Source organism: Parus major, chromosome 1A (genome assembly GCF_001522545.3).
Source record: "Parus major isolate Abel chromosome 1A, Parus_major1.1, whole genome shotgun sequence".
NCBI lineage: Eukaryota > Metazoa > Chordata > Aves > Passeriformes > Paridae > Parus > Parus major.
In genome coordinates this window covers 51,461,230-51,469,947 of record NC_031773.1, presented here as the reverse complement: position 1 = coordinate 51,469,947, position 8,718 = coordinate 51,461,230, and the positions used below count along the sequence as shown (strand labels likewise).

Below are 8,718 nucleotides of genomic sequence, written 5' to 3'. Positions count from 1 at the left end.
TACACTGGTTCCGCAAGGGGCTGCGGCTCCACGACAACCCGGCGCTGCGGGAATGCATCCAGGGCGCCGACACGGTGCGCTGCGTCTACATCCTGGACCCCTGGTTCGCCGGCTCCTCCAACGTGGGCATCAACAGGTGGCGGTGAGTGCGGGGCGCTGCGGGGGCCCTAATCTCCGCGTTATGTATTCGGTCACGCTGCCTCCCCGCCATCCCCTCCCCTCCGCGCCCGATTGGGCCGCCGCCAGCGCCGGCTTCTCTCGGCCGCCCTCCCTCCCTCCCTCCCCGCGGGCCCGGCGGTGTTACATATCCAGCCCAGCGCCGGCCCGGGCTGCGGCTCCCGCGGCGCACGTGGGAGGGACGGGGCGGAAGGAACCGGGAAGCCCGTGGCAGAGTGCGGGGCGGTGGGCTGTGGCTTCTCGAGGAGGGCAGCGCTTGTTGTCGCTCCCGAGGGCGGCGGTTCCGTGCGGTTCCGAACGCTGGTGCACAGAGCGGGGTTGGTGCCAGGGAAAACCCTGTGGGGAGTAGCCCGGAGGGCTTGCACCATCTCAGGAGCTCTGGGCAGCCGGGAAGCCCAGGGCGACTCCGTCCTGGAGAAACTGTGAAGCTGCTCGCTTAGCTCACAAGTACTTTCGCAGAGTAGCGTTCCTGCACGGAACGGTATGACAAAATACCCTGAGTTGGAAGTGACCCACGAGGATCGTGGAGTCCAGCTCCTGGCCTTGCATAGAAGAGCCATAAGAAACCCACAGTGTGCCTGAGAGCGTTGGCTAAATGCTTCTTGAACTTTGGCTGGCTTGGTGTCCCTTTCCGGAGCATGCAGATTTGTTCCTGCACCGTCAAGCCAGTTGTAATTCTTCTTCCTACCCGATATAAAAATGAACTTTACTGTGGAGCTGTGCCTGACGTTTGCATGCTAAATGTGTGCAGAGGTTAATAGGACTTATGTGTTTGCTTGTCATGTGAGATTAGTTAAAACATCACTAGGAATCTGAAAATTGTTACCCTTATAAAACGGTTGATAATGCAGTAGAGTTCGTGTATCATCTGTCCCTCCAATATCAGGAACTTGAAATGCTCGTGAACTTGCCTGCCCGGACTAGAATGCTGAGAAGTTGCCTAATTATGGAACAAGCATAATGAAACTTGGCTTAACACTAGGTCATGGAAGAATGACAAAGTTTAGATACTTCATGTTTCAGTTGAGTTCACTTGAAGGATTATTCCTTTCAGGTTTAATAATTTGTATCCTAACTTATTTAATACTTTACCAACCAGATGACATATTTCTGCAGGTTTTGAGTTTCTATTTTTTTTCCATTTTTGATAGGTTTTCTTTACATTCTTGTTTTCAAGAGATAGAAATGCTAAATATGCTTTTGTGTGCTTTAACTTGATGGTTATTTCCTTTTCACTGACAAAAATAACATGAATAATTGTTATACTTCTCTTACCTGAGATTCATGGCGTCTGTTTCTTTTATGACAGACTTTTAAATAGTTTTAGTTTTGAAGGGGTAAATTTTTTGAATAACATTTAGAATTCATGAGGAAGCTCAGAAGTCTTAATTTTGTGGATGAAACATGAATAACTACTTAAGTTTTAAAAGAATGTGGACAATTGACACAATTCTAAGTGTTAAGGAAATCACATGTCTTAAGAACACTTCATAGGTCTCTAATGTGGCCTGCAGTTGAAATGCTGAACAGTTTTTGGTTGTATTTTCTGAGTTAGTGAATGATAGACAAATGTGAACTTTGATTCTAGCAGAAGGAAGTTCATGTCTTCAGTGCTATTGCCCTGGTTCTTCAATGACTGTGTAATATGATCATTAGCTAATAGAGTCCTTGAGTACATTTGTGTGTGATAGATTGCTGGTTGGTTTACTTTTAACAGTTTCCAGTGTTTTAGAAGGCAGCTAGTCCTACCACTGCATTTTGCATTCAAAGAAAAATGACTGGTTTTAGTTGCTGGTTAAAGGGATTGAGTTTGGGGCAAATTACAGCTCCCCTGTCCAAAGCACTTCAAGCAATCTCCTGGCACTCAAATACCCTCAAGGCACATGCTGCACATGTATTTGGGTAAAAAACCCTGCTGCCTGGTTTGTGAGATTATTGGGGTTTTTTTCCAAGTTTAAAAGTACAGTAACTTTATAGAATAACTGGCTGCTAAAGCTGTGTTTATTATGGTTCCTCTCAAAAAATTTTCATTTAAATGGACCGTTACTAGTTCAGTATGAATCTACTTGAGTCTACAATGCAGACACATATATTCCCAATAAGCATACACAAGATCTATGATGGTTTTTGATATGCCAGTCTCATTTGACACTCTTAATTAATGATAAAACATTTTATGTTCTTTTTCACTTGCTGGCTATGAGTAAAATTGCTGCTTACATGCCTGTTGAGTAGGGTGTTAAATTAGTAAAAAACATTTTATTTGAGACTTGGAGCAGAAGCCCTTCAGCATTAGGAAGGTGAGTCCAATTTAACCTCCTGGTGTGAATTTACAGTGGCCCTTTCTTAATTTGAGTTGATTGACACCAAGTGTTTGTGGTCCTGGTGCCCTGGGCAAAACTCTCCTCTGTCAAACTATGACTAACACAATCTACGTGAGGAAGAATGGTGAAAGAATACAATAAACCAGGAGGTTTAGTTTCCTGTTAGAATATTGTCACTCTGCAGAGCCATCAGTTACTGTTTATATTAACAAATGTGTGTTAAATCTGGTAAATAGCAATCTTTCATATATAGGTGCTTTCTAATTAACTTTTCTCTTTAAACAGTCATGTAACAATCAGGAACTAATATTTTTGTGTAATTGCACTATTGAGCAAGTCTAATTACTAAGCAGTCACATGGTATTACTGACCTCCTTTCTCTTGGCATTCAGCCTACCTGTTCTAAATTCGTGAATGCTACGTAACAAATGCCAGGACCTCCCTCAGCTCGCTTCATTTTTTTCTGGTTCTGTTCTGTTTCTTCTTATTGTTCCTTTTTTTCAAGCTGTCAAATAAATCAAGATGTGCTTTCATTGAGACATGCTTTTTCTGTGGCGTGAGTTCACAGTGTTGTTCACAGATCAACACTCGAGAGAGAGAAGTTACTTGGTGCAGTAAAAGGTGATGGAGAAATGGTGGAGGGAGATGCTAAATGCTAAAATCACACTAAAGCTCTCTCAAAATTTTGTCAGCTGCCCTTAAACGTTAGGCACCAGAATTAGCTTGCATCTGATTGTGTCAACAAAGCAGGCAAGAGAATGTAACTTGCATACTCCAACAAGTTACCATTACCTACTTCTGAAAAAATGTGTTCATATGTGCTCACAGACTTTTCCATATTAAGGAGAATGGAAACTCATGCTTAACAACATCACCTAGGGGAGAGTTTAATTTAGTCCTGGTTTTAGTACAGAGTGGCAACTGATCACAGTACCTGAAAAGAAATGCAAACATTCTGTTAGTTGCTGCATAGGGATTTACTTTAGGTAATAATTTACTTTTAGTTTGTCTTTTTGAGTGTGTAGGTCTGTCTTTGATATGATAGTTAAAACACTGGTGTGCAACAGCTGATTTTATAAAGATTAATAGTTTAATCTTTTCCATCCTTATATTTATTTTTTAACCATTCCTGAAGAGAGCAGATTTCACTTTTAAAATAAGAGTAATATAATTTGTTTTGTGTACCTCTTAGATTTTGTGAGAATAGTGATGTGTTCAAGATTTTTCAAAGTTAGCTGCTGCTATTATGGCTGATAGTGGTATTGATTTTGGAGAAGGAAAAAAGATATTTTTCTTTTTCCCACACTCAAATTTCAAGCAAATAAAAAATTAAAATCAGAGGGGAAAAAAAAAGTTTAATTTCCAGGACAATCACTGCAATTTATTGATATGTGAATTTGTTTTTAAAAGTTAATATTTAGACATCTTTCTGTAGTATCTATTAAATTTTGCTATTCTGTGCATCTGGTTTTATAAATATACTTACAGTTTCAGCTTATGTAGGTATGATTCATCCAATAGAGGTGTTTGGTGTAGGATTGTTGTGAAAATTTTGTTAATAGAATTAATATAGGAGTGATTTGAGTTTTATATATGTAATTCAGGCAGAACAAAATCTGTTTTTTATAATTTGTTAATTTTGGTGACATGCTTATAAAAAGGAACGCACAGAGATATTTATGACTTCCCTGATGAAAACATCCCTTTGGGTATTTATTGCGTAGCACTTAAAATGAAAATCTATTTGATTTATTAAATATTTAACATGAAACCCACCAAGGGCCCTATCACTCCCCTCAGGTGGACAGGGAGTAGAAAATACAACCCCCAAAAAATGCTTAGGGGTCGAGGTAAGGACAAGGAGAGGTCACTCAGCCATTACCATTGTGGGGAAAATGAATAGATTTACTGCCAAGCAAATCAGAATAGGGTAACAAAAAAAACCCCCTAAATTCTTAAAGTGCTTTCCTCTCACCCCTCCCTTCCTTCTGGGCTCAGCTTCACTCCTGTTTTCTCTGTCTCCCATCCCTGCAGAACACAGTGATGGGGAATGGAGGTTTTGGTCAGTTCATCAAATATTATCTCTGCTGCTTTTTCCTCAGGGGGAGGGCTCTCCTCACTCATTTTCTCTGCCATGGTCCTTCATGGGCTGTAGGTGGACAGCCTTCCTCTCAGTGGTCTTCACCACAGGTTGCAGGGGAATCTGCTCTGGTGCCTGGAGCACGTCCTCCCCCTCCTTCTCCCCTGACTTAGGAGTCTGCAGAGTTGTTTCTCTCACATATTCTCATTCCTCTCTGTCTGCAGTGGCTCTCAAGCAAGAACGTTTTCCTCCTGTCCCATAGGTTACCTCAGAGGCGCTGCCTTGGCCAGCAGCAGGTCCTTGTTGGAGCTCTCTGGCATTGGCCTGGAAAGAGGTGGAGGAAGCTTCCAGCAGCTCTCACAGAGAGCCCTTGTAGCCTCCCAATACCAAAACCTGGCCATGCAGACCCAGTGAGACCCATCATACCCTCTAATGAGTGGCTTCAGCTCTAGAGTGGTGTGTGCCATTCAGAGCACTACTGTTCACCCAGCCCATTAAATTGAGGGTGATTAATCTATGAAAAGTCTTGTAGCTTGTTTCCAGAAGTTGCATTTTCAGATGGGAGCTCTGTGGTACCTGCAGTTAGTCTGGAGAAACCCCCCAGGTGACACACACCTAGGCTGCTCACCTGTTGTCTTTCACAAAAAACATTTTTTACCCCAAAAGTGCCTGCAATTCAGCAACTCCCTCTATAATTTGTATTATATGATCTAGCCCTATGATTTACAATGTACGTCATTGAAGCACGCTGACGTATGTCCTCATGGGTTTAATCCTGCACTGTTGATGAAAGGTTCCACCCTTGTATGATAGCACACAGCCCTGTGGTGAGCCAGTTTAGCTCATCAATCTGTCCAAAAGAGATTAATTACCAGTTTTGGTGGGATTAGCTCTATGGTAGATTGTGCCAGCAAAAAGGTCACCGTAGTAGTGAAGCGGCAAAGAGTGGGAAGGGCAGGTACCATTTCTTTCAGTGGCAGTGTGGATTTGAGTCAGATTACAGTGGTCATGTCTGCAGTACCCAGCAGGTGTTTTTTGGAAGGGGATTATTGGTTTCTCCTGTGGTTTACTGTTTGTTGACATCCTTTGAAATGATATTGCTGAAAATAAGTATTGGCCTTTTTACTGTGCCAGGAAAATATGCAATTTCTTTTTTGTCAAACTGTCAGAATGTGAGAAATAAGCCTGCTAGCTGAGAAATTACACTGTGCTTGTTTCCTTATTTCGGTGAATTATCTTGTATCACCAGATTCTGTAATGTAACTGTTATTCAGTTGGACAAGAAGACTGCGCTGGTTGTGTGGGGGGAGCAGGTGGTACAGCAAATTGAATTGTGCTCAGTAAGTTGGTTTTTCCAAACAGCAGTTACTATAGGCCAGAAAAATTATAGTGAGCCTCTATGCAATCTGGATTTTGGCTCCAAGGTTGATCTTGAAAGACTCTTAATTCCCCAGATTAAGAAATTTTGAGGTTTTAGACACCTGTTTTTGCATCACTAATCTACAGGTTTGAAGATGTCCAGAGAAGATCTGGGTCATGTGTTCTTGATATGTAATAGTACGTGGACTTTGACTATCAAGGGAGAAGTGTGGCTTTGAAACGAGTACATAAGACTTTTTAGTCTTTTTTTCTCTTGGGACCAGTAATCTATTTTTGTTTTATTTTACAAAAGTATCAATAGATTACATTCTTCATTTGAGTAGCGCAAGGTAATCTGTCTGCATCGCATAGTGTTTCCTGCTCTGGTCACAAATGGGGGAGGGTGATAACCCCCAACAAACACCATCTGTGATGGATGTGAAAGCAGCTTTTTTTAGGCAAACAAGAATAATTTTTTTTTCCTTAACTGATCAGTATGTGGCAGTGTCAATGAATTGTACATCAATTCTTCAAAGCAAATTATTTCATATATTATCATTCTCTTTTGGTCATTTTAATACAATAAAATATATTCTCCTCAAGTTTGGGACAATGTCTTTATCCAAACCAATGGAAGCTACTCTTTAAATATATTATGCAAATATTGCAGAAAAGTCTGTTTATCATGGTGCACTGCCTGAACTTTTCAGTTTCTAGCAGTTTATCTTACAGCATGGAAGCCTTTATTTTCAGAAGTGGTTCTTTTTCATACTGTGTCTCAGTGCCTGGCAGGTTTTCAGGTTAGTTATATAACCTGTGATAGGAGGAAGGTCAAGCTGCCAACAAAGTTGGCCATTTTTTCAATGTATAAGTCACACTAAAGTCTGTGATGTTATGAATTTGTATACTGAAAGAATCCCTTTGCTTTAGAGAATTTTGCGACTTTCCCACAGTGACCTAAAAAGGCAAAAGTCAGCTTGAGCATGAGTGAGTTGTGTAAGTAGTGTAAGAGTATGTGGCTTTGTGTGTTCCATGGGCTTAGTAATTTGCTTATCACACTTTAGCAGGTTTAATAGCCATACCTTTGGTTACCCCTAGAAAAGGACTGGATTTGATTACCAGGGTAAGACCTTAATAGCATTTTGGTGCAGTACATTTCACTCAGGTTTCTCAGAACTCTTAATTTAATATGGAGCAAGGTTAGTTTGTGTGTTTCTGTGTACTTTTGGCTTTCCTGTTCTTTGCAATCTAGGTCAAGAGGTGAGCTATAATTGCAGTGTTCTTCTAACCCTGAAGCCTCCATTTGTTTTTCAGGTCACCATAAAGCATTTGCTTTCACTGCTTTGGAGTTTAGTGAGTGTAAATGATTTTTTGTAAGGGAATAAAGCTTCAGTGGAGGTGAAGGATAGACTGGAAAGAGCAGGTCAATATTACAGTATTCTGTTTGAAGTGTGTAAGTGGAGATGGCTGTGGCAAAAGTCTGCATGGGTGTCTATACTGTGGGGAACAGTTAAAAATTGCAGTGCATTCCAATTACTAGTGGAGATAATAAAAAACCAACACATGAGCTTTGTTAGCATTAGTTTAGACAGTAGGTGAGGTGCAGTGAAGTTTCCTAAAACATGCACTTCTCTTGGTAAATTCTGTACTTTGATTTTATTTTTTTTAACTATTTATTTTTAAATTGCTTTAGTATTGGAAAGGTCTAAAATTCAATGTTGGTAAACCTGGATAGGAAATAAGAATTTTGTAATACTCAGGGTTTCGGAAGTAAGTTAGTAAATTCAGGTGTCAAACTGTTGCTTAACATCTCTTTGAAAAGTGCTAGTGCAACAACCTTTTTGCAATAAGATAAAACCTGTTCAGTTTTATCAGAGGTGGAAGGGATTTCTTCCATTGAACATTGGTTAGGATGTGTCCTGCATATCTAATTTCTGTATTAAGAGGCATGTGATGTGCACCTGAGCTTTTGTGTTATGCATTGCTTCCTCCTACAACTGAACTAGAGAAATTTTCTGGACCTGTTTTAGACATTTACTTTATCTCAGTGTTTCTTAATTTATAGAGAAGCATTTCCCTTCCTATTCACTCTCATGCATTTCTTTTCTGCATTTCCCTTCCTGTTCATTCTCATGCATTCCTTCTTTAACATCTGTATGTTTGTGGCTCTTTCAGGGACATGAAAAGCAAAGGCTGTAAAATTCTTGCACGGAAGGTTTGTACAGTTTCAGAACACAACCCTTTCCCCTGCAGAATTAAAACCAGAAATATGGAAAAAAATCTGTTTAAGCTCAAATGGGGAAGTTGTGAAGTATGAATATATGTTATTAATTCTTCAGTGATGGAGATGAAATATATACAGTACAAGTTACTTAGGAACAATTCCTGTAAGGAAAACTTGGATTTTTCTATCTGTTATGTATCCAAAGCTAATAAATGCTTTATTTTTTTTTTTTAAAGTAAGGAATCTGTGGAGTTCAATGCTTGAAGATATTTTTTTTGTTTTGTTTCTCAGTGCCAGAGTTCTACTGACCTTGTCGGTGAGGGGTAAACTGTGCTGCAATTGAGAGAGAGAGAAAAGTGATTGAAAGAACAGAAATAGGAGGGTAATTTGCATCAGAGAAATAAACAAATAGGCAACTTCTTCATGTAGGCTGCTTGTTACTTCATGCCTTGTGCAGTTCATAAAACATTGTCATGATCTGAATGGACCATTGCAGTTTTGCTGTGCACTAAAGATACAGAACACCAGGGTGAACTTACCTCAGCTTCACAATT

General features: G+C 40.3%; 1 protein-coding gene across 1 annotated transcript in view; it reads left to right on the top strand.

The window, feature by feature from the left end:
* Positions 1-6: 6 nt before the first annotated feature.
* The window catches only part of CRY1 (cryptochrome circadian regulator 1), a 38,911-nt gene continuing 30,199 nt past the window's right edge, over positions 7-8,718 (top strand). Inside the window, exon 1 of the mRNA XM_019006761.2 lies at positions 7-142. The gene's annotated coding sequence lies outside the window, so the exon portion shown is untranslated. The remainder of the gene's footprint in view (positions 143-8,718) is intronic.